This window comes from Carica papaya, chromosome 8 (assembly GCF_054855325.1).
Source record: "Carica papaya isolate Zhongbai chromosome 8, ASM5485532v1, whole genome shotgun sequence".
NCBI lineage: Eukaryota > Viridiplantae > Streptophyta > Magnoliopsida > Brassicales > Caricaceae > Carica > Carica papaya.
The window spans coordinates 16187841-16215644 of NC_142316.1; the positions used below are offsets into that span (position 1 = coordinate 16187841).

The window sequence follows — 27804 nt, forward strand, 5'->3', positions numbered from 1 at the left end:
CCATAATTAAAGTCGCGCGTAACGTCGAACGGCACATCACAAAAAAGAAAATGGGTGCAACACAAGAACTTCCCAGGAGGTAACCCATCATTGTACTACTTTCGCAAAAGCACACTTAACTGAGGAGTTTTGATGGGATCCGGTGCATTTGTGCTGGTATGATCGCACCCGTTTAATTCCGCGCTGCAAATACATAAACTCCTTCTCCTTTCTTGCCCCTCCCGTCATTTGTTTCCTTGTGCGTGCGCACTGCACCTCCCGTGCTCGTTCTAATATAAAGTAAAATGCTACGGTGCCGTGACTCACATTTGCGAATAAATCTGCGGACCATAATTAAAGTCGCGCGTAACGTCGAATGGCACATCTGAAAAAAAAAAAAAGGGTGCAACACGAGAACTTCCCAAGAGGTAACCCATCATTGTACTACTTACGCCAAAGCACACTTAACTGCGAATTTCTGATGGGATCCGTTGCATTTGTGCTGGTGTGACCGCACCTGTTTAATTTCGTGCTGAAAATACATACACTCCTTCTTCCCTCCCCTCTCCCATCATTTGTTTCCTTGTGCGTTCACACTGCACCTCTCCTTCTCGTTCTAATATCGATTAAAATGCCTCTGATTCTTGACTCACATTTGCGTATAAACCAGCGGACCATAGTTCCAGTCGCGCGTAACGTCGAATGACCCATCTGAAAAAAAATTGTTTCAATACGAGGACTTCCCAAGAGGTCACCCATCCGAGTACTACTCTCGCCCAAGCACACTTAACCGCAGAGTTCTGATGGGATCCAGTGCAGTAGTGCTGGTATGATGCCACTTGTCTAATTTTGCGCTTCAAATACATACACTCATTCTCTTTTCTTCCTCATCCTGTCATTTGTTTTTTTGTGCGTGCGCACTGCACCTCCCGTACTCGTTCTAATATCAAGTAAAATGCCACGGCGCCGTGATTCACATTTGCGAATAAATCTGCGGACCATAAATCAAGTCGCGCGTAACGTCGAAAGAATCATCTGCAAAAAGATGGGTGCAACACGAGGACTTCCTAAGAAAATGGGTGAAATATAAGGACTTCGCAGGAGGTCACCCATCCTAGTGCTTCTCTCACCCAAACACCCTTAACTTGCGGAGTTCTGATAGAATCCGTTGCATTGGTGCTCGTATGATTGCTCATGTTTCATTTTGCGCTGCAAATACATACACTTTTTCTCCCTCCATCGCCCCTCCCGTCATCTGTTTCCTTGTGCGTGCACTCTGCACCTCTCTCTCTCGTTCTAATATCAAGTAATATGCCCCGGCACCGTGACTCACCTTTGCAAATGAACCAACGGTTTATAATTCCATTCGCGCGTAACGTCGAACAACCCATCCGAAAAAAAATTGGTGCAACACAAGGGCTTCCCATGTGGTCACCCATCTGAGTACTACTCTCGCCCAAGAACACTTAACTGCGGAGTTCTGGTGGGATCCAGAGCTTTAGTGCTGGTATGATCGCACCTGTTTAATTTCGTGCTGAAAATACATACACTCCTTCTCCTTTCTTCCCCCTCCCGTCATTTGTTTCCTTGTGCGTTCACACTTCACCTCTCATTCTCGTTCTAATATCGATTAAAGTGCCCCTGCTTCTTGACTTACATTTGCGTATAAACCAGCGGACCCTAGTTCCAGACGCGCGTAACCTCGAAGGACCCGTCTGAAAAAAAATTGGTGCGACACGACTCACATTTGCGCATAAACCTGAGGACCATAATTCAAGTCGCGCGTATCATCGAAAGAATCATCTGCAAAAAAATGCGTGCAACACGAGGACTTCACAAGAAAATGGGTGAAATATAAGAACTTCGCAAGAGGTAACCCATGCTAGTACTACTCTCGCCCAAGCTCCCTTACCTACGGAGTTCTGATAGAATCCGTTGCATTAGTGCTGGTATGATCGCACCTGTTTCATTTCTTGCTGAAAATACATACATTCCTTCTCCTTCCCTCCCCCTCCCATCAATTGTTTCCTTGTGCGTTCACACTGCACCTCTCCTTCTCATTCTAATATCGATTAAAATGCCCCTGCTTCTTGACTCACATTTGCGTATAAACCAGCGGACCCTAGTTCCAGTCGCGCGTAACGTCGAACGACCTGTCTGAAAAAAAATTTGTGCGACACGAGGACTTCCCAGGAGTTCACCAATCTGAGCACTACTCTCGCCAAAGCACACTTAACTGCGGAGTTCGGACGGGATCCGGTGCATTAGTGCTGGTATGATCGCACCCGTTTAATTCCGCGCTGCAAATACATAAACTCCTTATCCTTTCTTCCCCCTCCCGTCATTTGTTTCCTTGTGCGTGCGCACTGCACCTCCCGTGCTAGTTCTAATATAAAGTAAAATGCTACGGTGTCGTGACTCACATTTGCGAATAAACCTAAGGATCATAATTCAAGTCGCGCGTATCGTCGAAAGAATCATCTGCAAAAAAATGGGTGGAACATGAGGACTTCCTAAGAAAATGGGTGAAATATAAGGACTTCGCAGGAGGTCACCCATCCTAGTGCTACTCTCGCCCAAGCACCCTTAACTTGCGGAGTTCTGATAGAATCCGTTGCATTGGTGATGGTATGATTGCTCATGTTTCATTCTGCGCTGCAAATACATACACTTTTTCTCCCTCCATCCCCCCTCCCGTCATTTTTTTCCTTGTGCGTGCACTCTGCATCTCTCCTTCTCGTTCTAATATCGATTAAAATGCCCATGTTTCTTGACTCACATTTGCGTATAAAGTCGCGCGTAACGTCGAACGACACATCTGAAAAAAAGAAAATGGGTGCAACACAAGAACTTCTCACGAGGTAACCCATCATTGCACTACTTTCCCCAAAGCACACTTAACTGCGGAGTTCTGATGGGATCCGTTGCATTTATGCTGGTATGATCGCACCTGTTTAATTTTGCGCTGCAAATACATAAACTCCTTCTCCTTTCTTCCCCCTCCCGTCATTTGTTTCCTTGTGCGTGCGCACTGCACCTCTCGTTCTCGTTCAAATATCAGGTAAAATGCCACGGCGCCGTGACTAACTTTTGCGAATAAATTTGCGGACCATAATTAAAGTCGCGCGTAACGTCGAATGGCACATCTGAAAAAAAGAAAACGGGTGCAACACGAGAACCTCCCAAGAGGTAACCCATCTTTGTACTACTATCGCCCAAGTACACTTAACTGCGGAGTTTTGATGGGATCCGGTGCATTTGTGCTGGTGTGACCGCACCTGTTTAATTTCGTGCTGAAAATACATACACTCCTTCTTCCCTACCCCCCTCCCAATATTTGTTTCCTTGTGCGTTCACACTGCACCTCTCCTTCTCGTTCTAATATCGATTAAAATGCCCCTGATTCTTGACTCACATTTGCGTATAAACCAGCGGACCATAGTTCCAGTCGCGCGTAACGTTGAACGACCCATCTAAAAAAAATTGTTGCGATACGAGGACTTCCCAAGAGGTCACCCATCCGAGTACTACTCTCGCCAAAGCATACTTAACTGCAGAGTTCTGATAGGATCCAGTGCATTAGTGCTGGTATGATGCCACTTGTTTAATTTTGCGCTGCAAATACATAAACTCCTTCTCCTTTCTTTCCCCTCCCGTCATTTGTTTCCTTGTGCGTGAGCACTGCACCTCCCGTTCTCGTTTTAATATCAAGTAAAATGCTACAGCGCCGTGACTCACATTTGCGAATAAACCTGAGGACCATAATACAAGTCGCGCGTAACGTCGAAAGAATCATCTGCAAAAAAATGGGTGCAACACGAGGACTTCACAAGAAAATTGGTCAAATATAAGGACTTCGCAGGAGGTAACCCATGCTAGTACTACTCTCGCCCAAGCACCCTTACCTACGGAGTTCTGATAGAATCCGTTGCATTAGTGCTGGTATGATCGCACCTGTTTCATTTCGCGCTGCAAATACATACACTCCTTCTCCTTTCTTCCCCCTCCCGTCATTTGTTTCCTTGTGCGTGCGCACTGCACCTCTCGTTCTCGTTCAAATATCAAGTCAAATACCACGGCGCCGTGACTCACATTTGCGAATAGATCTGCGGACCATAATTAAAGTTGAGCGTAACGTCGAACGACACATCTGAAAAAAAGAAAATGGGTGCAACACGAGAACTTCCCAGGAGGTAACCCATCATTGTACTACTTTCGCCACAGCACACTTAACTGCAGAGTTCTGATGGGATCCGGTGCATTTGTGCTGGTGTGACCGCACCTGTTTAATTTCGTGCCGAAAATACATACACTCCTTCTTCCCTTCCCCCTCCCATCATTTGTTTCCTTGTGCGTTCACACTGCACCTCTCCTTCTCGTTCTAATATCGATTAAAATGCCCCTGATTCTTGACTCACATTTGCGTATAAACCGGACCATAGTTTCAGTCGCGCGTAACGTCGAACGACCCATCTGAAAAAAAATTGTCGTGATACGAGGACTTTCCAAGAGGTCACCCATCCGAGTATTACTCTCGCCCAAGCACACTTAACTGCAGAGTTCTGATGGGATCCAGTGCATTAGTGCGGGTATGATGCCACTTGTTTAATTTTTCGCTTCAAATACATACACTCTTTCTCTTTTCTTCCTCCTCTCGTCATTTGTTTCCTTGTGCGTGCGCACTGCACCTCCCGTACTCCTTCTAATATCAAGTAAAATGCCACGGCCTCGTCACTCACATTTGCAAATAAACCTGCGGACCATAAATCAAGTCGCCCGTAACGTCGAAAGAATCATCTGCAAAAAGATGGGTGCAACACGAGGACCTCCCAAGAAAATGGGTGAAATATAAGGACTTCGCAGGAGGTCACCCATCTGAGTACTTTTCTCGCTCAAGCACCCTTAACTGCGGAATTCTGATAGAATCCGTTGCATTAGTGCTTGTATGATCCCTCATGTTTAATTCCGTACTGCAAATACATACATTCTTTCTCATTCCATCCCCCCTCCCGTCATTTGTTTTCTTGTGCGTGCACTCTGCATCTCTTTTTCTCGTTCTAATATCAAGTAATATGCCCCGGCACCGTGACTCACCTTTGCAAATGAACCAGCGGTTTAAAATTCCATTCATGCGTAACGTCTAACAACCCATCTGAAAAAAAATAGGTGCAACACGAGGGCTTCCCAGGTGGTCACCCATCCGAGTACTACCCTCGCCCAAGCACACTTAACTGCGGAGTTCTGATGGGATCCGGAGCTTTAGTGCTGGTATGATCGCACCTGTTTAATTTTCCGCTGTAAATACATACACTCCTTCTCCTTTCTTCCCCCTCCCGTCATTTGTTTCCTTGTGCGTTCACACTTCACCTCTCATTCTCGTTCTAATAGCGATTAAAATGCCCCTACTTCTTGACTCACATTTGCGTATAAACCAGCGGACCCTAGTTCCAGACGCGCATAACGTCGAACGACCCGTCTGAAAAAAAAACTGGTGCGACATGAGGACTTCCCATGAGGTCACCCATCCGAGTACTATTCTCGCCCAAGCACACTTAACTGCGGAGTTCTAAAGGGATCCGGTGCATTAGTGCTGGTATGATCGCACCAGTTTAATTTCGCGCTGCAAATACATAAACTCCTTCTCCTTTCTTCCCCCTCCCGTCATTTGTTTCCTTGTGCGTGCGCACTTCACCTCTCGTTCTCGTTTAAATATCAAGTAAAATGCCACGGCGCCGTGACTCACATTTGCGAATAAATTTGTGGACAATAATTAAAGTCGTGCGTAACGTCGAACGACACATCTGAAAAAAAAAAATGGGTGCAACCCGAGGACTTCACGAGAAAATGGGTGAAATATAAGGACTTCGCAGGAGGTAACCCATGCTAGTACTACTCTCGCCCAAGCACCCTTACCTACGGAGTTCTGATAGAATCCGTTGCATTAGTGCTGGTATGATCGCACATGTTTCATTTCGTGCTGAAAATACATACACTCCTTCTCCTTCCCTCCCCCTCCCATCAATTGTTTCCTTGTGCGTTCACACTGCCCTCTCTTTCTCGTTCTAATATCGATTAAAATGGCCTTGCTTCTTGACTCTCATTTGCGTATAAACCAGCGGACCCCAGTTCCAGTCGCGCGTAACGTCGAACGACCCGTCTGAAAAAAAATTAGTGCGACACGAAGATTTCCCAGGAGGTCACCCATGCGAGTACTACTCTCCCCCAAGCACACTTAACTGCAGAGTTCTGATGAGATCCGGTGCATTAGTGCTGGTATGATCGCACTCGTTTAATTCTGCGCTGCAAATACATAAATGCCTTCCCCTTTCTTCCCCCTACCGTCATTTGTTTCCTTGTGCGTGCGCACTGCACCTCCCGTGCTCGTTCTAATATCAAGTAAAATGCTACGGTGCCGTGACTCACATTTGCGAATAAACCTGACGACCATAATTCAAGTCGCGCTTATCGTCGAAAGAATCATCTGCAAAAAAATGGGTGCAACACGAGGACTTCCTAAGAAAATTGGTGAAATATAAGGACTTTGCAGGAGGTCACCCATCCTAATGCTACTCTCGCCCAAGCACCCTTAACTTGCAGAGTTCTGATAGAATCCGTCGCATTGGTGCTGGTATGATTGCTCATGTTTCATTCTGCACTGCAAATACATACACTTTTTCTCCCTCCATCCCCCCTCCCGTCATTTGTTTCCTTGTGCGTGCACTCTGCATCTCTCCTTCTAATTCTAATATCGATTAAAATGCCCCTGCTTCTTGACTCACATTTGCGTATGAACCAGGGGACCCTAGTTCCAGTCGCGCGTAACGTCGAACGACCTGTCTAAAAAAAAAATTAGTGCGACACGAGGACTTCCCAAGAGGTCACCCATCCGAGTACTACTCTCGCCCAAGCACACTTAACTGCGGAGTTCTGATGGGATCCGGTGCATTAGTGCTGGTATGATCGCACCTAATTAATTTCGCGCTGCAAATACATAAATTCCTTCCCCTTTCTTCCCCCTCCCGTCATTTGTTTCCTTGTGCGTGCGCACTGCACCTCTCGTTCTCATTCAAATATCAAGTAAAATGCCACGACGCCGTGACTCACATTTGCGAATAAATCTGTGGACCATAATTAAAGTCGCGCGTAACATCAAACGACACATTTGAAAAAAAGAAAATGGGTGCAACACGAGAACTTCCCACGAGGTAACCCATCATTGTACTACTTTCACCAAAGCACACTTACTGCAGAGTTCTGATAGGATCCGGTGCATTAGTGCTGGTATGATCGCCCCTGTTTAATTTTGCGGTGCAAATACATAAACTCATTCCCCTTTCTTCCCCCTCCCGTCATTTGTTTCCTTGTGCGTGCGCACTGCACCTCCCATTCTCGTTCTAATATCAAATAAAATGTCACGGCACCGTGACTAACATTTGCGAATAAACCTAAGGAGCATAATTCAAGTCGCGCGTAACGTCGAAAGAATCATTTGTAAAAAAATGGGTGCAACACGAGGACTTCACAAGAAAATGGGTGAAATATAAGGACTTCGCAGGAGGTAACCCATGCTAGTACTACTCTCGCCACAGCACCCTTACTTACGGAGTTCTGATAGAATCCGTTGCATTAGTGCTGGTATGATCGCACCTGTTTCATTTCGTGCTGAAAATACATACACTCCTTCTCCTTCCCTCCCCCCCCCATCAATTGTTTCCTTGTGCGTTCACACTGCACCTCTCCTTCTCGTTCTAATATCTATTAAAATGCCCCATCTTCTTGACTCACATTTGCGTATAAACCAGCGGACCCTAGTTCCAGTCACGCGTAACGTCGAACGACCCGTCTGAAAAAAAATTGGTGCGACACGAGGACTTCCCAGGAGGTCACCCATCCGAGTACTACTCTTGCCCAAGCACACTTAACTGCGGAGTTCTGATGGGATCCGGTGCATTAGTGCTGGTATGATCGCACCCGTTTAATTCCCCGCTGCAAATACATAAATTCCTTCTCGTTTCTTCCCCAGCCCGTAATTTGTTTCTTTGTGCGTGCACGCTGCACCTCCCGTTCTCGTTCTAATATCAAGTAAAATGTCACGGCACCGTGACTCACATTTGCGAATAAACCTGAGGACCATAATTCAAGTCGCGCATAACGTCGAAAGAATCATTTGCAAAAAAATGGGTGCAACACGAGGACTTCACAAGAAAATGGGTGAAATATAAGGACTTCGCAGGAGGTCACCCATCCTAGTGCTACTCTCGCCCAAGCACCCTTAACTTGCGGAGTTCTGATAGAATCCGTTGCATTGGTGCTGGTATGATTGCTCATGTTTCATTTTGCGCTGCAAATACATACACTTTTTCTCCCTCCATCCCTCCTCCCGTCATTTGTTTCCTTGTGCGTGCACTCTGCATCTCTCCTTCTCGTTCTAATATCGATTAAAATGCCCCTGCTTCTTGACTCACATTTGCGTATAAACCAGTGGACCCTAGTTCCAGTCGCGCGTAAGGTCGAACGACCCGTCTGAAAAAAAGAATTAGTGCGACACGAGGACTTCCCAGGAGGTCACCCATCCGAGTACCACTCTCGCCCATTCACACTTAACTGCGGAGTTCTGATGGGATCCGGTGCATTAGTGCTGGTTTGATCGCACCCGCTTAAGTTCGCGCTGCAAATACATAAACTAGTTCTCTGTTCTTCCCCCTCCCGTCATTTGTTTCCTTGTGCGTGCGCACTGCACCTCTCGTTCTCGTTCAAATATCAAGTAAAATGCCACAGCGCCGTGACTCACATTTGCTAATAAATCTGCGGACCATAATTAAAGTCGTGCGTAACGTCGAACGGCACATCTGAAAAAAAGAAAATGGGTGCAACACGAGAACTTCCCAGGAGGTAACCCATCATTGTTCTACTTTCGTCAAAGCACACTTAACTGCGGAGTTCTGATGGGATCCGGTGCATTTGTGCTGGTGTGAGCGCACCTGTTTAATTTCGGGATGCAAATACATACACTCCTTCTTCCCTCCCCCCTCCCATCATTTGTTTCCTTGTGCATTCACACTGCACCTCTTCTTCTCGTTCTAATATCGATTAAAATGCCCCAGATTCTTGACTCACATTTGCGTATAAACCAGCGGATTATAGTTCCAGTCGCGCGTAAAGTCGAACGACCCGTCTGAAAAAAAATTGGTGCGACACGAGGACTTCCCAAGAGGTCACCCATCCGAGTACTACTCTCGCCCAAGCACACTTAACTGCGGAGTTCTGATGGGATCCGGTGCATTAGTGATGGTATGACCGCACCCGTTTAATTTTGCGCTGCAGATACATAAACTCCTTCTCCTTTCTTCCCCCTCCCGTCATTTGTTTCCTTGTGCGTGCGCACTGCACCTCTCGTTCTCATTCAAAAATCAAGTAAAATACCACGGCGCCGTGACTCACATTTGCGAATAAATCTGCGGACCATAATTAAAGTGGCGCGTAACGTCGAACGGCACATCTGAAAAAATGAAAATGGTTGCAACACGAGAACTTCCCAGGAGGTAACCCATCATTGTACTACTTTCGCCAAAGCACACTTAACTGCGGAGTTCTGATGGGATCCGGTGCATTTGTGCTGGTGTGACCGCACCTGTTTAATTTCGTGCTGAAAATACATACACTCCTTCTTCCCTCCCCCCCTCCCATCATTTGTTTCCTTGTGCGTTCACACTGCACCTCTCCTTCTCGTTCTAATATCGATTTAAATACCCCTGATTCTTGACTCACATTTGCGTATAAACCAGCGGACCATAGTTCAAGTTGCACGTAACGTCGGACGACCCGTCTAAAAAAAAATTGGTGCAACACAATGACTTCCCAGGAGGTCACCAATCTGAGTACTACTCTCGCCCAAGCACACTAAACTGCGGAGTTCTGATGGGATCTAGTGCATTAGTGCTGGTATGATCGCACCCGTTTAATTCCGCGCTGCAAATACATAAACTCCTTCTCCTTCCTTCCCCCTCCCATTATTTGTTTCCTTGTGCGTGCGCACTGCACCTCCCGTGCTCGTTCTAATATCAAGTAAAATACTACGGTGCCGTGACTCACATTTGCGAACAGACCTGAGGACCATAATTAAAGTCCTGCGTAATGTCGAAAGAATCATCTGCAAAAAAATGGGTGCAACACGAGGACTTCACAAGAAAATAGGTGAAATATAAGGACTTCGCAGGAGGTAACCCATGCTAGTACTACTCTCGCCCAAGCACCCTTACCTACGGAGTTCTGATAGAATCCGTTGAATTAGTGCTGGTATGATCGCACTTGTTTCATTTCGTGCTGAAAATATATACACTTCTTCTCCTTCCCTCCCCCTCCCATCAATTGTTTCCTTGTGCATTCACACTGCACCTCTCTTTCTCGTTCTAATATCGATTAAAATGCCCCTGCTTCTTGACTCACATTTGCGTATAAACAAGCGGACCATAGTTCCAGTCGCGCGTAACGTCGAACGAACCATCTGAAAAAAAATTGGTGCGACACGAGGACTTCCCAGGAGGTCAACCATCCGAGTACTACTCTCACCCAAGCACACTTAACTGCGGAGTTCTGAGGGGATACGGTGCATTAGTGCTGGTATGATCGCACCCGTTTAATTTTGCGCTGCAAATACATAAACTCCTTCTCCTTTCTTCCCCCTCCCGTCATTTGTTTAATTGTGCGTGCGCACTGCACCTCCCGTGCTCGTTCTAATATCAAGTAAAATGCTACGGTGCCGTGTCTCACATTTGCGAATAAAACTGAGGACCATAATTCAAGTCGCGCGTATCGTCAAAAGAATCATCTGCAAAAAAATGGGTGCAACACGAGGACTTCCTAAGAAAATGGGTGAAATATAAGGACTTCGCAGGAGGTCACCCATCCTAGTGCTACTCTCGCCCAAGCACCCTTAACTTGCGGAGTTCTGATAGAATCCGTTGCATTGGTGCTGGTATGATTGCTCATGTTTCATTCTGCGCTGCAAATACATACACTTTTTCTCCCTCCATCCCCCCTCCCATCATTTGTTTCCTTGTGCGTGCACTCTGCATCTCTCCTTCTCATTCTAATATCGATTAAAATGCCCCTGCTTCTTGAGTCACATTTGCGTATAAACCAGTTGACCCTAGTTCCAGTCGCGTGTAACGTCGAACGACCCGTCTGAAAAAAAAATTAGTGCGACACGAGGACTACCCAGGAGGTCTCCAATCCGAGTACTACTCTCGCCCAAACACACTTAACTGCGGAGTTCTGATGGGATCCGGAGCTTTAGTGCTGGTATGATCGCACCTGTTTAATTTCGCGCTGCAAATACATACACTCCTTCTCCTTTCTTCCCCCTCCCGTCATTTGTTTCCTTGTGCGTTCACACTTCACCTCTCATTCTCGTTCTAATATCGATTAAAATACCGCTGCTTCTTGACTCACATTTGCGTATAAACCAGGGGACCCTAGTTCCAGTCGCGCGTAACGTCGAACGACCTGTCTAAAAAAAAAATTAGTGCGACACGAGGACTTCCCAAGAGGTCACCCATCCGAGTACTACTCTCGCCCAAGCACACTTAACTGCGGAGTTCTGATGGGATCTAGTGCATTAGTGCTAGTATGATCACACCCATTTAATTCTGCGCTGCAAATACATAAACTCCTTCTCCTTTCTTCCCCCTCCCGTCATTTGTTTCCTTGTGCGTGCGCACTGCACCTCCCGTGCTCGTTCTAATATCAAGTAAAATGTTACGGTTCCGTGACTCACATTTGCGAATAAACCTGAGGACCATAATTCAAGTTGCGCGTAACGTCGAAAGAATCATCTGCAAAAAAATGGGTGCAACACGAGGACTTCCTAAGAAAATAGGTGAAATATAAGGACTTCGCATGAGGTCACCCATCCTAGTGCTACTCTCGCCCAAGCACCCTTAACTTGCGAAGTTCTGATAGAATCCGTTGCATTGGTGCAGGTATGATCGCTCATGTATCATTCTGCGCTGCAAATACATACACTCTTTCTCCCTCCATCCCCTCTCCCGTTATTTGTTTCCTTGTGCGTGCACTCTGCATCTCTCCTTCTCGTTCTAATATCAAGTAAAATGCCCTAGCATTGTGACTCACCTTTGCGAATGAACAAGCGGTTTATAATTGCATTCGCGCGTAACGTCGAACGACCCATCCGAAAAAAAATGGGTACAACACGAGGACCTCCCAGGAGGTCACCAATCCGAGTACTACTCCCGCCCAAGCACACTTAACTGCTGAGTTCTGATGGGATACGGTGCATTAGTGCTGGTATGATGACACCTATTTAATTTCGCGCTGCAAATACGTACACTCCTTCTCCTTTCTTCCCCTTCCCGTCATTTGTTTCCTTGTGCGTGCGCACTGCACCTCTCGTTCTCGTATAAATATCAAGTAAAATGCCACGGCGCAGTGACACACATTTTCGAATAAATCTGCAGACTATAATTAAAGTCGCGCGTAACATCGAATGGCACATCTGAAAAAAAAAATGGGTGCAACACGAGAACTTCCCAGAAGGTAACCCATCCTTGTACTACTTTCGCCAAAGCACACTTAACTGCGGAGTTCTGATGGGATCCGGTGTATTTGTGCTGGTGTGATAGCACCTGTTTAATTTCGTGCTGAAAATAAAAACACTCCTTCTCCTTCCCTCCCCCCTCCCATCATTTGTTTCCTTGTGCGTTCACACTGCACCTCTTTTTCTCGTTCTAATATCGATTAATATGCCCCTACTTCTTGACTCACATTTGCGTATAAACAAGTGGACCATAGTTCCAGTTGCGCGTAACGTCGAACGACCCGTCTGAAAAAAAATTTGTGCGACACGAGAACTTCCCAGGAGGTCACCAATCCGAGTACTACTCTCCCCCAAGCACACTTAACTGCAGAGTTATGATGGGATCCGTTGCATTAGTGCTGGTATGATCGCATCCGTTTAATTTCGCGCTGCAAATACATAAACTCCTTCTCCTTTCTTACCCCACCCGTCATTTGTTTCCTTGTGCGTGCACACTGCACCTCCCGTGCTCGTTTTAATATCAAGTAAAATGCTACGACGCCGTGACTCACATTTGCGAATAAACCTGAGGACCAAAATTCAAGTCGCGTGTAACGTCTAGAAAATCATCTGCAAAAAAATGGGTGCAACACGAGTACTTCCCAAGTGGTCACCCATTCGAGTACTACTCTCGCCCAAGCACACATAACTGCGGAGTTATGATGGGATCGGTTGCAATAGTGCTGGTACGATCGCACCTGTTTAATTTCGCGCTGCAAATACACAAACTCCTTCTCCCCTCTTCCCCCTCCCGTCATTTGTTTCCTTGTGCGTGCACTCTGCATCTTTTTTTCTCGTTCTAATATCAAGTAATATGCCCCGGCACTGTGACTCACCTTTGCAAATGAACCAGTGGTTTATAATTCCATTCGCGCGTAACGTCGAACAACCCATCCGAAAAAAAATAGGTGCACCACGAGGGCTTCCCAAGTGGTCACCCATCCGAGTACTACTCTCACCCAAGCACACTTAACTGCGGAGTTCTGATGGGATCCGGAGCTTTAGTGCTGGTATGATCGCACCTATTTAATTTCGCACTGCAAATACATACACTCCTTCTCCTTTCTTCCCCCTCCCGTCATTTGTTTCCTTGTGCGTTCACACTTCACCTCTCATTCTTGTTCTAATATCGATTAAAATGCCCCTGGTTATTGACTCACATTTGCGTATAAACCAGCGGACCCTAGTTCCAGACGCGCGTAACGTCGAACGACCCGTCTGAAAAAAATTGGTGCGACACGAGGACTTCCCAGGAGGTCACCCATCCGAGTACTAATCTCGCCCAAGCACACTTCACTGCGGAGTTCTAATGGGATCCGGTGCATTAGTGCTGGTGTGATCGCACCTGTTTAATTGTTGCGATACGAGGACTTCCCAAGAGGTCACCCATCCGAGTACTACTCTCGCCCAAGCACACTTAACTGCAGAGTTCTGATGGGATCTAGTGCATTATTGCTGGTATGATGCCACTTGTTTAATTTTGTGCTTCAAATACATACGCTCCTTCTCTTTTCTTCCTCCTCCCGTCATTTGTTTCCTTGTGCGTGCGCACTGCACCTCCCGTACTCGTTCTAATATCAAGTAAAATGCCACGATGCTGTGACTCACATTTGCGAATAAACCTGCGGACCATAAATCAAGTCACGCGTAACGTCGAAAGAATCATCTCCAAAAATATGGGTGCAACACGAGGACCTCCCAAGAAAATGGGTGAAATATAAGGACTTCGCAGGAGGTCACCCATCCGAGTACTTTTCTCGCCCAAGCACCCTTAACTCCGGAGTTCTGATAGAATCCGTTGCATTAGTGCTGGTATGATCCCTCATGTTTCATTCTGCACTGCAAATACATACACTCTTTCTCCTCCCATCCTCCCTCTCGTCATTTGTTTCCTTTTGCGTGCACTCTGCATCTCTCTTTCTCGTTCTAATATCAAGTAATATGCCCCGGCACCGTGACTCACCTTTGCAAATGAACCTGCGGTTTATAATTCCATTCGCGCGTAACGTCGAACAACCCATCCGAAAAAAAAATAGGTGCAACAGGAGGGCTTCCCAGGTGGACACCCATCCGAGTACTACTCTGGCCCAAGCACACTTAACTGTGGAGTTCTGATGGGATCAGGAGCTTTAGTGCTGGTATGATCGCACCTGTTTAATTTCGCGCTACAAATACATACACTCCTTCTCCTTTCATCCCCCTCCCGTCATTTGTATCCTTGTGCATTCACACTTTACCTCTCATTCTCGTTCTAATTTCGATTAAAATGCCCCTGCTTCTCGACTCACATTTTCCTATAAACCAGCGGACCCTAGTTCCAGACGCGCGTAACGTCGAACGACCCATCTGAAAAAAAATTGGTGCGACACGAGGACTTCCCAGGAGGTCAACCATCCGAGTACTAATCTCGCCAAGCATACTTAACTGCGGAGTTCTGATGGGATCCGAGGCTTTAGTGCTGGTATGATCGCACCTGTTTAGTTTCGCGCTGCAAATACATACACTCCTTCTCATTTCTTCCCTCTCCCGTCATTTGTTTCCTTGTGCGTTCACACTTCACCTCTCATTCTCGTTCTAATATCGATTAACATGCCCCTGCTTCTTGACTCACATTTGCGTATAAACCAGCGGACCCTAGTTCCAGACGAGTGTAACGTCGAAAGAATCATCTGCAAAAAGATGGGTGCAACACGAGGACCTCCCAAAAAATTGGGTGAAATATAAGGACTTCGCAGGAGGTCACCCATCCGAGTACTTTTCTCGCCCAAGCACCCTTAACTGCGGAGTTCTGATAGAATCCGTTGCATTAGTGCTGGTATGATCCCTCATGTATCATTCTGCACTGCAAATACATACACTCTTTCTCCTCCCATCCTCCCTCCCGTCATTTGTTTCCTTTTGCGTGCACTCTGCATCTCTCTTTCTCGTTCTAATATCAAGTAATATGCCCCGGCACCGTGACTCACCTTTGCAAATGAACCTGCGATTTATAATGCCATTCACGCGTAACGTCGAACAACCCATCCGAAAAAAAAATAGGTCCAACACGAGGGCTTCCCAGGTGGACACCCATCCGAGTACTACTCTCGCCCAAGCACACTTAACTGCGGAGTTCTGATGGGATCCGGAGCTTTAGTGCTGGTACGATCGCACCTGTTTAATTTCGCGCTGCAAATACATACACTCCTTCTCCTTTCATCCCCCTCCCGTCATTTGTTTCCATGTGCGTTCACACTTTACCTCTCATTCTCGTTCTAATTTTGATTAAAATGCCCCTGCTTCTCGACTCACATTTGCGTATAAACCAGCGGACCCTAGTTCCAGACACGCGTAACGTCGAACGACCCATCTGAAAAAAAATTGGTGCGACACGAGGACTTCCCAGGAGGTCAACCATCCGAGTACTAATCTCGCCAAACACACTTAACTGCGGAGCTCTGATGGGATCCGGGGCTTTAGTGCTGGTATGATCGCACCTGTTTAGTTTTGCGCTGCAAATACATACACTCCTTCTCCTTTCTTCCCCCTCCCGTCATTTGTTTCCTTGTGCGTTCACACTTCACCTCTCATTCTCGTTCGAATATCGATTAAAATGCCCCTGCTTCTTGACTGACATTTGCGTATAAACCAGCGAACCCTAGTTCCAGACGAGCGTAACGTCGAACGACCCGTCTGAAAAAAAATTGGTGCGACACGAGGACTTCACAAGAAAATGGGTGAAATATAAGCACTTCGCAGGAGGTAACCCATGCTAGCACTACTCTCGCCCAAGCATCCTTACCTACGGAGTTCTGATAGAATCTGTTGCATTAGTGCTGGTATGATCGCACCTGTTTCATTTCGTGCTGAAAATACATACACTCATTCTCCTTCCCTCCCCCTCCCATAATTTATTTCCTTGTGCGTTCACACTGCACCTCTCCTTCTCGTTCTAATATCGATTAAAATGCCCCTTCTTTTTGACTCACATTTGCGTATAAACCAGCGGACCCTAGTTCAAGTCGCGCGTAACGTCGAACGATCCGTCTGAAAAAAAATTGTTGCGACACGAGGACTTCCCAGGAAGTCACCCATCCGAGTACCACTCTCGCCCATGCACACTTAACTGCGGAGTTCTGATGGGATCCGGTGCATTAGTGCTGGTATGATCGCACCGGTTTAATTTCGTGCTGCAAATACATACACTCCTTCTCTTTTCTTCCCCCTCCCGTCATTTGTTTCCTTGTGCGTGCGCACTGCACCTCCCGTACACGTTCTAATATCAAGTATAATGCCACGGCGCCGTGACTCACATTTGCGAATAAACCTGCGGACCATAAATCAAGTCGCGCGTAACGTCGAAAGAATCATCTGCAAAAAGATGGGTGCAACACGAGGACCTCCCAAGAAAATGGGTGAAATAAAAGGACTTTGCAGGAGGTCACCCATCCGAGTACTTTTCTCGCCCAAGCACCCTTAACTGCAGAGTTCTGATAGAATCCGTTGCATTAGTGCTGGTATGATCCCTCATGTTTCATTCTGCACTGCAAATACACACACTCTTTCTCCTCCCATCCCCCCTACCGTCATTTGTTTCCTTTTACGTGCACTCTGCATCTCACTTTCTCGTTCTAATATCAAGTAATATGCCCCGGCACCGTGACTCACCTTTGCAAATGAACCTGCGGTTTATAATTCCATTCGCGCGTAACGTCGAACAACCCATCCGAAAAAAAATAGGTGCAACACGAGGGCTTCCCAGGTGGACACCCATCCGAGTACTACTCTCGCCCAAGCACACTTAACTGCGGAGTTCTGATGGGATCCGAAGCTTTAGTGCTGGTATGATCGCACCTGTTTAATTTCGCGCTGCAAATACATACACTCCTTCTCCTTTCTTCCCCCTCCCGTCATTTGTTTCCTTGTGCGTTCACACTTTACCTCTCATTCTCGTTCTAATTTCGATTAAAATGCCCATACTTCTCGACTCATATTTGCATATAAACCAGCGGACCCTAGTTCCAGACACGCGTAACGTCGAACGACCCGTCTGAAAAAAAATTGGTGCGACACGAGGACTTCCCAGGAGGTCAACCATCCGAGTACTAATCTCGCCAAACACACTTTACTACGGAGTTCTGATGGGATCTGGGGCTTTAGTGCTGGTATGATCGCACCTGTTTAGTTTCGCGCTGCAAATACATACACTCCTTCTCCTTTCTTCCCCCTCCCGTCATTTATTTCCTTGTGCGTTCACACTTCACCTCTCATTCTCGTTCTAATATCGATTAAAATGCCCCTGCTTCTTTACTCACATTTGCGTAAAAACCAGCGGACCCTAGTTCCAGACGAGCGTAACGTCGAACGACCCGTCTGAAAAAAAATTGGTGCGACACGAGGACTTCACAAGAAAATGGGTGAAATATAAGCACTTCGCAGGAGGTAACCCATGCTAGTACTACTCTCGCCCAAGCACCCTTACCTACGGAGTTCTGATAGAATCTGTTGCATTAGTGCTGGTATGATCGCACCTGTTTCATTTCGTGCTGAAAATACATACACTCATTCTCCTTCCCTCCCCCTCCCATAATTTGTTTCCTTGTGCGTTCACACTGCACCTCTCCTTCTCGTTCTAATATCGATTAAAATGCCCATTCTTTTTGACTCACATTTGCGTATAAACCAGCGGACCCTAGTTCAAGTCGCGCGTAACGTCGAACGACCCGTCTGAAAAAAAATTGTTGCGACACGAGGACTTCCCAGGAGGTCACCCATCCGAGTACCACTCTCGCCCAAGCACACTTAACTGCGGAGTTCTGATGGGATCCGGTGCATTAGTGCTGGTATGATCGCACCTGTTTAATTTTGCGCTGTAAATACATACACTGCTTCTCTTTTCTTCCCCCTCCCGTCATTTGTTTCCTTGTGCGTGCGCACTGCACCTCTCGTTCTCGTATAAATATCAAGTAAAATACCACGGAGCAGTGACTCACATTTTCGAATAAATCTGCGGACTATAATTAAAGTCACGCGTAACGTCGAATGGCACATCTGAAAAAAAAAAGGGTGCAACACTAGAACTTCCTAGAAGGTAACCCATCCTTATACTACTTTCGCCAAAGCACACTTAACTGCGGAGTTCTGATGGAATCCGATGTATTTGTGCTGGTGTGATAGCACCTGTTTAATTTCGTGCTGAAAATAAAAACACTCCTTCTCCTTCCCTCCCCCCTCCCATTATTTGTTTCCTTGTGCGTTCACACTGCACCTCTTTTTCTCGTTCTAATATCGATTAATATGCCCCTGATTCTTGACTCACATTTGCGTATAAACAAGTGGACCATAGTTCCAGTTGCGCGTAACGTCGAACGACCCGTCTGAAAAAAAATTGTTGCGACACGAGGACTTCCCAGGAGGTCACCCATCCGAGTACCACTCTCGCCCAAGCACACTTAACTGCGGAGTTCTGATGGGATCCGGTGCATTAGTGCTGGTATGATCGCACCTGTTTAATTTCGCGCTGCAAATACATACACTCCTTCTCCTTTCTTCCCCCTCCCGTCCTTTGTTTCCTTGTGCGTGCGCACTGCACCTCTCGTTCTCGTTCAAATATCAAGTAAAATGCCACGGTGCCGTGACCCACATTTGCGAATAAATCTGCGGACCATAATTAAAGTCGCGTGTAACGTCGAATGGCACATCTGAAAAAAAGAAAATGGGTGCAACACGAGAACTTCCAAGGAGGTAACCCATCATTGTACTACTTTCACCAAAGCTCACTTAACTGCGGAGTTCTGATGGGATCCGGTGCATTAGTGCTGGTGTGACCGCACCTGTTTAATTTCGTTCTAAAAATACATACACTCCTTCTTTCCTACCCCCCTCTCATCATTTGTTTCCTTGTGCGTTCACACTGCACCTCTCCTTCTCGTTCGAATATGGATTAAAATGCCCCTGATTCTTGACTCACATTTGCGTATAAACCAGCGGACCATAGTTCCAGTCGCGCGTAACGTCGAACGACCCATCTGAAAAAAAATTGTTGCGATACGAGGACTTCCCAAGAGGTCACCCATCCGAGTACTACTCTCGCCCAAGCACACTTAACTGCAGAGTTCTGATGGGATCCAGTGCATTAGTGCTGGTATGATGCCACTTGTTTAATTTTGCGCTTCAAATACATACACTCCTTCTTTTTTCTTCCTCCTCCCGTCATTTGTTTCCTTGTGCGTGCGCACTGCACCTCCCGTACTCGTTCAAATATAAAGTAAAATGCCACGGCGCCGTGACTCACATTTGCGAATAAACCTGCGGACCATAAATCAAGTCGTGCGTAACGTCGAAAGAATCATCTGCAAAAAGATGGGTGCAACACGAGGACCTCCCAAGAAAATGGGTGAAATATAAGGACTTCGCAGGAGGTCACCCATCCGAGTACTTTTCTCGCCCAAGCACCCTTAACTGCAGAGTTCTGATAGAATCCGTTGCATTAGTGCTGGTATGATCCCTCATATTTCATTCTGCACTGCAAATACATACACTCTTTCTCCTCCCATCCCCCCTCCCGTCATTTGTTTCCATGTGCGTGCACTCTGCATCTCTCTTTCTCGTTCAAATATCAAGTAATATGCCCCGGCACCGTGACTCACCTTTGCAAATGAACCAGCGTTTTATAATTTCATTCGCGCGTAACGTCGAACAACCCATCCGAGTACTACTCTCGCCCAAGCACACCTAACTGCGGAGTTCTGATGGGATCCGGGGCTTTAGTGCTGGTATGATCGCACCTGTTTAATTCCACGCTGCAAATACATACACTCCTTCTCCTTTCTTCCCCCTCCGTCATTTGTTTCCTTGTGCGTTCACAATTCATCTCTCCTTCTCGTTCAAATATCGATTAAAATGCCCCTGGTTCTTGACTCACATTTGCTTATAAACCAGCGGACCCTAGTTCCAGACGCGCGTAACGTCGAACGACCCGTCTGAAAAAAAATTGGTGAGACACGAGGATTTCCCAGGAGGTCTCCCATTCGAGTACTAATATCGCCCAAGCACACTTAACTGCGGAGTTCTGATGGGATCCGGTGCATTAGTGCTGGTATGATAGCACCTGTTTAATTTCGCGCTGCAAATACATAAACTCATTCCCCTTTCTTCCCCCTCCCGTCATTTGTTTCCTTGTGCGTGCGCACTGCACCTCCCGTTCTCGTTTTAATATCAAGTAAAATGGTACAGCGCCGTGACCCACATTTGCGAATAAACTTGAGGACCATAATTCAAGTCGCGCGTAACGTCGAAAGAATCATCTGCAAAAAAATGGGTGCAACACGAGGACTTCACAAGAAAATGGGTGAAATATAAGGACTTCGCAGGAGGTAACCCATGCTAGTAGAACTTTCGTCCAAGCACCCTTATTTACAAAGTTCTGATAGAATCCATTGCATTAGTGTGGTATGATCGCACCTATTTCATTTCGCCCTGAAAATACATACACTCCTTCTCCTTCCCTCCCCCTCCCATCAATTGTTTCCTTGTACGCTCACACTGCACCTCTCATTCTCGTTCTAATATCGATTAAAATGCCCCTGCTTCTTGACTCACATTTGCGAATAAACCTGCGAACCATAAATCAAGTCGCCCGTAACGTCGAAAGAATCATCTGCAAAAAGATGGGTGCAACACGAGGATCTCCCAAGAAAATGGGTGAAATATAAGGACTTCGCAGGAGGTCACCCATCCGAGTACTTTTCTCGCCCAAGCACCCTTAACTACGGAGTTCTGATAGAATCCATTGCATTAGTGCTGGTATGATCCCTCATGTTTCATTCCACACTGTAAATACATACATTCTTTCTCATTCCATCCCCCCTCCCGTCATTTGTTTTCTTGTGCGTGCACTCTGCATCTCTCTTTCTCGTTCTAATATCAAGTAATATGCCCCAGCACCGTGACTCACCTTTGCAAATGAACCAGCGGTTTATAATTCCAATCGCGCGTAACGTCGAACAACCCATCCGAAAAAAAATAGGTGCAACACGAGGGCTTCCAAGGTGGTCACCCATCCGAGTACTACCCTCGCCCAAGCACACTTAACTGTGGAGTTCTGATAGGATCCGGAGCTTTAGTGCTGGCATGATCGCACCTGTTTAATTTTCTGCTGTAAATACATACACTCCTTCTCCTTTCTTCCCCCTCCCGTCATTTGTTTCCTTGTGCGTTCACACTTCACCTCTCATTCTCATTCTAATAGCGATTAAAATGCCCCTGCTTCTTGACTCACATTTGCGTATAAACCAGCGGACCCTAGTTCCAGACGCGCGTAACGTCGAACGACCCGTCTGAAAAAAAAATTAGTGCGACACGAGGACTTCCCGTGAGGTCACCCATCCGAGTACTAATCTCGCCCAAGCACACTTAACTGCGGAGTTCTGATGGGATCCGGTGCATTAGTGCTGGTATGATTGCACAGGTTTAATTTTGCGCTGCAAATACATAAACTCCGTCTCCTTTCTTCCCCCTCCCGTCATTTGTTTCCTTGTGCGTGCGCACTGCACCTCTCGTTCTCGTTCAAATATCAAGTAAAATGCCACGGCGCCGTGACTCACATTTGCGAATAAATTTGGGGACCATAATTAAAGTCGCGCGTAACGTCGAACGACACATCTGAAAAAAAAAATGGGTGCATCACGAGGACTTCACAAGAAAATGGGTGAAATATAAGGACTTCGCAGGAGGTAACCCACGCTAGTACTACTCTCGCCCAAGCACCCTTACCTACGGAGTTTTGATAGAATCTGATGCATTAGTGCTGGTATGATCGCACCTGTTTCATTTCGTGCTGAAAATACATACACTCCTTCTCCTTCCCTCCCCCTCCCATCAATTGTTTCCTTGTGCGTTCACACTGCACCTCTCCTTCTCGTTCAAATATCAAGTAAAATGCCACGGCGTCGTGCCTCACACTTGCGAATAAATCTGCGGACCATAATTATAGTCGCGCGTAACGTCGAACGGCACATCTGAAAAAAAGAAAATGGGTGTAACACGAGAACCTCCCAGGAGGTAACCCATCTTTGTACTACTTTCGCCAAAGCACACTTAACTGCGGAGTTCTGATGGGATCCGGTGCATTTGTGCTGGTGTGACCGCACCTGTTTAATTTCGTGCGGAAAATACATACACTCCTTCTTCCCTCCCCCCTCCCATCATTTGTTTCCTTGTGCGTTCACACTGCACCTTTCTTTCTCATTCTAATATCGATGAAAATGCCCCTGATTCTTGACTCACATTTGCGTATAAACCAGCGGACCATAGTTCCAGTCGCGCGTAACGTCGAACGACCCATCTGAAAAAAAATTGTTGCGATACGAGAACTTCCCAAGAGGTCACCCATCCGAGAACTACTCTCGCCCAAACACACTTAACTGCAGAGTTCTGATGGGATCAAGTGCATTAGTGCTGGTATGATGCCACTTGTTTAATTTTGCGCTTCAAATACACACACTCCTTCTCTTTTGTTCCTCCTCCCGTCATTTGTTTCCTTGTGCGTGCGCACTGCACCTCCTGTACTCGTTCTAATATCAAGTAAATGCCACGGCGCCGTGACTCACCTTTGCAAATGAACTAGCGGTTTATAATTCCATTCGCACGTAACGTCGAAAGAATCATCTCCAAAAAGATGGGTGCAACACGAGGACCTCCCAAGAAAATGGGTGAAATATAAGGACTTCGCAGGAGGTCACCCATCCGAGTACTTTTCTTGCCCAAGCACCCTTAACTGCGGAGTTCTGATAGAATCCGTTGCATTAGTGCTGGTATGATCCCTCATGTTTCATTCTGCACTGCAAATACATACACTCTTTCTTCTTCCATCCCCCGTCCCGTCATTTGTTTCCTTGTGCGTGCGCACTGCACCTCTCGTTCTCGTTCAAATATCAAGTAAAATGCCACGGCGCCGTGACTCACCTTTACAAATGAACCAGCGGTTTATAATTCCATTCGCGCGTAACGTCGAACAACCCATCCGAAAAAAAATAGGTGCAACACGAGGGCTTCCCAAGTAGTCACCCATCCGAGTACTACTCTCGCCCAAGCACACTTAACTGCGGAGTTCTGATGGGATCCGGGGCTTTAGTGCTGGTATGATCGCACCTTTTTAAATTCGCGCTGCAAATACATACACTCCTTCTCCTTTCTTCCCCCTCCCGTCATTTGTTTCCTTGTGCATTCACACTTCACCTCTCATTCTCGTTCTAATATCGATTAAAATGTCCCTGCTTCTTGACTCACATTTGCGTATAAACCAGCGGACCCTAGTTCCAAACGTGCGTAACGTCGAACGACCCGTCTCAAAAAAAATTGGTGCGACACGAGGATTTCCCAGGAGGTCACCCATCCGAGTACTAATCTCGCCCAAGCACAGTTCACTGCGGAGTTCTGATGGCATCTGGTGCATTAGTGCTGGTATGATCGCACCTATTTTATTTCGCGCTGCAAATACATAAATTCCTTCTCCTTTCTTCCCCCTCCCGTCATTTGTTTCCTTGTGCGTGCGCACTGCACCTCTCGTTTCCGTTCAAATATCAAGTACAACGCCACGACGCCGTGACTCACATTTGCGAATAAATCTGCGGACCATAATTAAAGTCGCGCGTAACATCGAACGGCGCATCTGAAAAAAAGAAAATGGGTGCAACACGAGAACTTCCCAGGAGGTAACCCATCATTGTACTACTTTCGCCAAAGCACACTTAACTGCGGAGTTCTGATGGGATCCGGTGCATTTGTGCTGGTGTGACCGCGCCTGTTTAATTTCGTGCTGAAAATACATTCACTCCTTCTTCCCTCCCCCCATCCCATCATTTGTTTCCTTGTGCGTTCACACTGCACCTCTCCTTCTCGTTCTAACATCGATGAAAATGCCCCTGATTCTTGACTCACATTTGCGTATAAACCAGCAGACCATAGTTCCAGTCGCGAGTAACGTCGAACGACCCATCTGAAAAAAAATTGTTGCGATACGAGAACTTCCCAAGAGGTCACCCATCCGAGTACTACTCTCGCCCAAGCACACTTAACTGCAGAGTTCTGATGGGATCAAGTGCATTAGTGCTGGTATGATGCCACTTGTTTAATTTTGCGCTTCAAATACATACACTCCTTCTCTATTCTTCCTCCTCCCGTCATTTGTTTCCTTGTGCGTTTGCACTGCACCTCCCGTACTCGTTCTAATATTAAGTAAAATGCCACGGCGCCGTGACTCACCTTTGCAAATGAACCAGCGGTTTATAATTCTATTCGCGCGTAACGTCGAAAGAATCATCTGCAAAAAGATGGGTACAACACGAGGACCTCCCAAGAAAATGGGTGAAATATAAGGACTTCGCAGGAGGTCACCCATCCGAGTACTTTTCTCGCCCAAGCACCCTTAACTGCGGAGTTCTGATAGAATCCGTTGCATTAGTGCTGGTATGATCCCTCATGTTTCATTCTGCACTGCAAATACATACACTGTTTCTCCTCCCATCCCCCGTCCCGTCATTTGTTTCCTTGTGCGTGCGCACTGCACCTCTCGTTCTCGTTCAAATATCAAGTAAAATGCCACGACGCCGTGACTCACATTTGCGAATAAACCTGCGGACCATAAATCAAGCAGCGCGTAACGTCGAAAGAATCATATGCAAAAAGATGGGTGCAACACGAGGACCTCCCAAGAAAATGGGTGAAATATAAGGACTTCGCAGGAGGTCATCCTTCCGAGTACTTTTCTCGCCCAAGCACCCTTAACTGCGGAGTTCTGATAGAATCCGTTGCATTAGTGCTGGTATGATCCCTCATGTTTCATTCTGCACTGCAAATACATACACTCTTTCTCCTTCCATCCCCCCTCCCGTCATTTGTTTCCTTGTGCATGCGCACTGCACCTCTCGTTCTCGTTCAAATATCAGGTAAAATGCCACAGCGTCGTGACTCACATTTGCGAATAAATCTTCGGACCATAATTAAAGTCGCGCGTAACGTCGAATGGCACATCTGAAAAAAAGAAAATGGGTGCATCACGAGGACTTCACAAGAAAATTGGTGAAATATAAGGGCTTCCCAGGAGGTAACCCATGCTAGTACTACTCTCGCCCAAGCACCCTTACCTGCGGAGTTCTGATGGGATCCGGAGCTTTAGTGCTGGTATGATCGCACCTGTTTAATTTTGCGCTTCAAATACATACACTCTTTCTCTTTTCTTCCCTCTCCCGTCATTTGTTTCCTTGTGTGTTCACACTGCACCTCCCGTACGTCTTCTAATATCAAGTAAAATGCCCCTGCTTCTTGACTCACATTTGCGTATAAACCAGCGGACCCTAGTTCCAGACGCGCGTAACGTCGAACGACCCGTCTGAAAAAAAAATTAGTGCGACACAAGGACTTCCCGTGAGGTCACCCATCCGAGTACTAATCTCGCCCAAGCACACTTAACTGCAGAGTTCTGATGGGATCCGGTGCATTAGTGCTGGTATGATCGGACCGGTTTAATTTCGCGCTGCAAATACATAAACTCCTTCTCCTTTCTTCCCCCTCCCGTCATTTGTTTCCTTGTGCGTGCGCACTGCACCTCTCGTTCTCGTTCAAATATCAAGTAAAATGCCACGGCGCCGTGACTCACATTTGCGAATAAATTTGTGGACTATAATTAAAGTCGCGCGTAACGTCGAACGGCACATCTGAAAAAAAGAAAATGGGTGCATCACGAGGACTTCACAAGAAAAAGGGTGAAATATAAAGACTTCGCAGGAGGTAACCCATGCTAGTACTACTCTCGCCCAAGCACCCTTACCTACAGAGTTCTGATAAAATCCGTTGCATTAGTGCTGGTATGATCGCACCTGTTTCATTTCGTGCTGAAAATACATACACTCCTTCTCCTTCCCTCCCCCTCCCATTAATTGTTTCCTTATGCGTTCACACTGCACCTCTCTTTCTTGTTCAAATATCAAGTAAAATGCCACGGCGCCGTGACTCACATTTGCGAATAAATCTGCGGACCATAATTAAAGTCGCACGTAACGTCGAACGGCACATCTGAAAAAAAGAAAATGGGTGTAACACTAGAACTTCCCAGGAGGTAACCTATCATTGTACTAGTTTCGCCAAAGCACACTTAACTGCGGAGTTCTGATGGGATCCGGTGCATTTGTGCTGGTATGATCGCACCCGTTTAATTCCGCGATGCAAATACATAAACTCCTTCTCCTTTCTTCCTCCTCCCGTCATTTGTTTCCTTGTGCGTGCGCACTGTACCTCCCGTGCTCGTTCTAAAATCAAGTAAAATGCTACGGTGCCGTGACTCACATTTGCGAGTAAATCTGACGACCATAATTCAAGTCGCACGTATCGTCGAAAGAATCATCTACAAAAAAATGGGTGCAACACGAGAACTTCCTAAGAAAATTGGTGAAATATAAGGACTTTGCAGGAGGTCACCCATCCTACTGCTACTCTCGCCCAAGCACCCTTAACTTGCGGAGTTCTAATAGAATCCGTCGCATTGGTGCTGGTATGATTGCTCATGTTTCATTCTGCGCTGCAAATACATACACTTTTTCTCCCTCCATCCCCCCTCCTGTCATTTGTTTCCTTGTGCGTTCACACTTCACCTCTCCTTCTCGTTCTAATATCGATTAAAATGCCCCTAATTCTTGACTCACATTTGCGTATAAACCAGCGGACCATAGTTCCAGTCGCGCGTAACGACGAACGACCCATCTGAAAAAAAATTGTTGCGATACGAGGACTTCCCAAGAGGTCAACCATCCGAGTACTACACTCGCCCAAGCACACTTAACTGCAGAGTTCTGATTGGATCCTGTGCATTAGTGCTGGTATGATGCCACTTGTTTAATTTTGCGCTTTAAATACATACACTCCTTCTCTTTTCTTCCTCCTCCCATCATTTATTTCCTTGTGCGTGCGCACTGCACCTCCCGTACTCGTTCTAATATCAAGTAAAATGCCACGGCGCCGTGACTCACATTTGCAAATAAACCTGTGGACCATAAATCAAGCAGCGCGTAACGTCGAAAGAATCATATGCAAAAAGATGGGTGCAACACGAGGACCTCCCAAGAAAATGGGTGAAATATAAGGACTTCGTAGGAGGTCACCCATCCGAGTACTTTTCTCGCCCAAGAACCCTTAACTGCGGAGTTCTGATAGAATCCGTTGCATTAGTGCTGGTATGATCCCTCATGTTTCATTCT

At 46.5% G+C, this 27804-nt stretch overlaps 10 non-coding genes and 41 pseudogenes across 10 annotated transcripts; all 51 read right to left on the reverse strand.

Moving 5' to 3' along the window:
- Positions 1 to 51: 51 nt before the first annotated feature.
- On the reverse strand, positions 52 to 170 carry LOC148243221 (5S ribosomal RNA; annotated as a pseudogene).
- Positions 171 to 379: 209 nt separating this feature from the next.
- LOC148243222 (5S ribosomal RNA) lies at positions 380 to 498 on the reverse strand (annotated as a pseudogene).
- A 202-nt stretch (positions 499 to 700) lies between these two features.
- On the reverse strand, positions 701 to 820 carry LOC148243223 (5S ribosomal RNA; annotated as a pseudogene).
- A 561-nt stretch (positions 821 to 1381) lies between these two features.
- On the reverse strand, positions 1382 to 1500 carry LOC148243224 (5S ribosomal RNA; annotated as a pseudogene).
- A 647-nt stretch (positions 1501 to 2147) lies between these two features.
- LOC148243225 (5S ribosomal RNA) lies at positions 2148 to 2266 on the reverse strand (annotated as a pseudogene).
- Positions 2267 to 2812: 546 nt separating this feature from the next.
- On the reverse strand, positions 2813 to 2931 carry LOC148243226 (5S ribosomal RNA; annotated as a pseudogene).
- A 209-nt stretch (positions 2932 to 3140) lies between these two features.
- Positions 3141 to 3259, reverse strand: LOC148243227 (5S ribosomal RNA; annotated as a pseudogene).
- Positions 3260 to 4144: 885 nt separating this feature from the next.
- LOC148243228 (5S ribosomal RNA) lies at positions 4145 to 4263 on the reverse strand (annotated as a pseudogene).
- Positions 4264 to 5142: 879 nt separating this feature from the next.
- On the reverse strand, positions 5143 to 5261 carry LOC148243229 (5S ribosomal RNA). Its single transcript, XR_015815469.1, has one exon. It is a non-coding gene; the product is annotated as a 5S ribosomal RNA (ribosomal RNA).
- A 206-nt stretch (positions 5262 to 5467) lies between these two features.
- Positions 5468 to 5586, reverse strand: LOC148243230 (5S ribosomal RNA; annotated as a pseudogene).
- Positions 5587 to 6147: 561 nt separating this feature from the next.
- Positions 6148 to 6266, reverse strand: LOC148243231 (5S ribosomal RNA; annotated as a pseudogene).
- A 562-nt stretch (positions 6267 to 6828) lies between these two features.
- LOC148243232 (5S ribosomal RNA) lies at positions 6829 to 6947 on the reverse strand. The gene has a single exon (XR_015815743.1). It is a non-coding gene; the product is annotated as a 5S ribosomal RNA (ribosomal RNA).
- An 886-nt stretch (positions 6948 to 7833) lies between these two features.
- LOC148243233 (5S ribosomal RNA) lies at positions 7834 to 7952 on the reverse strand. Its single transcript, XR_015814544.1, has one exon. It is a non-coding gene; the product is annotated as a 5S ribosomal RNA (ribosomal RNA).
- A 563-nt stretch (positions 7953 to 8515) lies between these two features.
- On the reverse strand, positions 8516 to 8634 carry LOC148243234 (5S ribosomal RNA; annotated as a pseudogene).
- A 209-nt stretch (positions 8635 to 8843) lies between these two features.
- LOC148243235 (5S ribosomal RNA) lies at positions 8844 to 8962 on the reverse strand (annotated as a pseudogene).
- A 203-nt stretch (positions 8963 to 9165) lies between these two features.
- On the reverse strand, positions 9166 to 9284 carry LOC148243236 (5S ribosomal RNA). Its single transcript, XR_015815151.1, has one exon. It is a non-coding gene; the product is annotated as a 5S ribosomal RNA (ribosomal RNA).
- Positions 9285 to 9493: 209 nt separating this feature from the next.
- Positions 9494 to 9612, reverse strand: LOC148243237 (5S ribosomal RNA; annotated as a pseudogene).
- Positions 9613 to 9816: 204 nt separating this feature from the next.
- On the reverse strand, positions 9817 to 9935 carry LOC148243238 (5S ribosomal RNA; annotated as a pseudogene).
- Positions 9936 to 10170: 235 nt separating this feature from the next.
- Positions 10171 to 10289, reverse strand: LOC148243239 (5S ribosomal RNA; annotated as a pseudogene).
- A 205-nt stretch (positions 10290 to 10494) lies between these two features.
- LOC148243240 (5S ribosomal RNA) lies at positions 10495 to 10613 on the reverse strand (annotated as a pseudogene).
- Positions 10614 to 11175: 562 nt separating this feature from the next.
- On the reverse strand, positions 11176 to 11294 carry LOC148243241 (5S ribosomal RNA; annotated as a pseudogene).
- Positions 11295 to 11500: 206 nt separating this feature from the next.
- LOC148243242 (5S ribosomal RNA) lies at positions 11501 to 11619 on the reverse strand (annotated as a pseudogene).
- A 561-nt stretch (positions 11620 to 12180) lies between these two features.
- On the reverse strand, positions 12181 to 12299 carry LOC148243243 (5S ribosomal RNA; annotated as a pseudogene).
- Positions 12300 to 12506: 207 nt separating this feature from the next.
- On the reverse strand, positions 12507 to 12625 carry LOC148243244 (5S ribosomal RNA; annotated as a pseudogene).
- Positions 12626 to 13155: 530 nt separating this feature from the next.
- Positions 13156 to 13274, reverse strand: LOC148243245 (5S ribosomal RNA; annotated as a pseudogene).
- A 205-nt stretch (positions 13275 to 13479) lies between these two features.
- Positions 13480 to 13598, reverse strand: LOC148243246 (5S ribosomal RNA). Its single transcript, XR_015815473.1, has one exon. It is a non-coding gene; the product is annotated as a 5S ribosomal RNA (ribosomal RNA).
- A 204-nt stretch (positions 13599 to 13802) lies between these two features.
- LOC148243247 (5S ribosomal RNA) lies at positions 13803 to 13921 on the reverse strand. The gene has a single exon (XR_015815209.1). It is a non-coding gene; the product is annotated as a 5S ribosomal RNA (ribosomal RNA).
- Positions 13922 to 13927: 6 nt separating this feature from the next.
- On the reverse strand, positions 13928 to 14045 carry LOC148243248 (5S ribosomal RNA; annotated as a pseudogene).
- A 562-nt stretch (positions 14046 to 14607) lies between these two features.
- LOC148243249 (5S ribosomal RNA) lies at positions 14608 to 14726 on the reverse strand (annotated as a pseudogene).
- Positions 14727 to 14931: 205 nt separating this feature from the next.
- On the reverse strand, positions 14932 to 15049 carry LOC148243250 (5S ribosomal RNA; annotated as a pseudogene).
- A 561-nt stretch (positions 15050 to 15610) lies between these two features.
- Positions 15611 to 15729, reverse strand: LOC148243251 (5S ribosomal RNA; annotated as a pseudogene).
- Positions 15730 to 15934: 205 nt separating this feature from the next.
- Positions 15935 to 16052, reverse strand: LOC148243252 (5S ribosomal RNA; annotated as a pseudogene).
- Positions 16053 to 16611: 559 nt separating this feature from the next.
- On the reverse strand, positions 16612 to 16730 carry LOC148243253 (5S ribosomal RNA; annotated as a pseudogene).
- Positions 16731 to 17290: 560 nt separating this feature from the next.
- Positions 17291 to 17409, reverse strand: LOC148243254 (5S ribosomal RNA). The gene has a single exon (XR_015814638.1). It is a non-coding gene; the product is annotated as a 5S ribosomal RNA (ribosomal RNA).
- Positions 17410 to 17614: 205 nt separating this feature from the next.
- Positions 17615 to 17732, reverse strand: LOC148243255 (5S ribosomal RNA; annotated as a pseudogene).
- Positions 17733 to 18291: 559 nt separating this feature from the next.
- On the reverse strand, positions 18292 to 18410 carry LOC148243256 (5S ribosomal RNA). The gene has a single exon (XR_015815033.1). It is a non-coding gene; the product is annotated as a 5S ribosomal RNA (ribosomal RNA).
- Positions 18411 to 18941: 531 nt separating this feature from the next.
- On the reverse strand, positions 18942 to 19060 carry LOC148243257 (5S ribosomal RNA). Its single transcript, XR_015815034.1, has one exon. It is a non-coding gene; the product is annotated as a 5S ribosomal RNA (ribosomal RNA).
- Positions 19061 to 19269: 209 nt separating this feature from the next.
- On the reverse strand, positions 19270 to 19388 carry LOC148243258 (5S ribosomal RNA; annotated as a pseudogene).
- A 204-nt stretch (positions 19389 to 19592) lies between these two features.
- LOC148243259 (5S ribosomal RNA) lies at positions 19593 to 19710 on the reverse strand (annotated as a pseudogene).
- An 836-nt stretch (positions 19711 to 20546) lies between these two features.
- LOC148243260 (5S ribosomal RNA) lies at positions 20547 to 20665 on the reverse strand (annotated as a pseudogene).
- Positions 20666 to 21578: 913 nt separating this feature from the next.
- On the reverse strand, positions 21579 to 21697 carry LOC148243261 (5S ribosomal RNA; annotated as a pseudogene).
- A 206-nt stretch (positions 21698 to 21903) lies between these two features.
- LOC148243262 (5S ribosomal RNA) lies at positions 21904 to 22022 on the reverse strand (annotated as a pseudogene).
- A 565-nt stretch (positions 22023 to 22587) lies between these two features.
- Positions 22588 to 22706, reverse strand: LOC148243263 (5S ribosomal RNA; annotated as a pseudogene).
- Positions 22707 to 22909: 203 nt separating this feature from the next.
- On the reverse strand, positions 22910 to 23027 carry LOC148243264 (5S ribosomal RNA; annotated as a pseudogene).
- Positions 23028 to 23587: 560 nt separating this feature from the next.
- On the reverse strand, positions 23588 to 23706 carry LOC148243265 (5S ribosomal RNA). Its single transcript, XR_015814375.1, has one exon. It is a non-coding gene; the product is annotated as a 5S ribosomal RNA (ribosomal RNA).
- Positions 23707 to 23911: 205 nt separating this feature from the next.
- On the reverse strand, positions 23912 to 24030 carry LOC148243266 (5S ribosomal RNA; annotated as a pseudogene).
- A 209-nt stretch (positions 24031 to 24239) lies between these two features.
- On the reverse strand, positions 24240 to 24358 carry LOC148243267 (5S ribosomal RNA; annotated as a pseudogene).
- A 204-nt stretch (positions 24359 to 24562) lies between these two features.
- Positions 24563 to 24680, reverse strand: LOC148243268 (5S ribosomal RNA; annotated as a pseudogene).
- A 950-nt stretch (positions 24681 to 25630) lies between these two features.
- Positions 25631 to 25749, reverse strand: LOC148243269 (5S ribosomal RNA; annotated as a pseudogene).
- A 206-nt stretch (positions 25750 to 25955) lies between these two features.
- LOC148243270 (5S ribosomal RNA) lies at positions 25956 to 26074 on the reverse strand (annotated as a pseudogene).
- Positions 26075 to 26641: 567 nt separating this feature from the next.
- LOC148243271 (5S ribosomal RNA) lies at positions 26642 to 26760 on the reverse strand (annotated as a pseudogene).
- Between the last annotated feature and the right edge of the window lie 1044 nt (positions 26761 to 27804).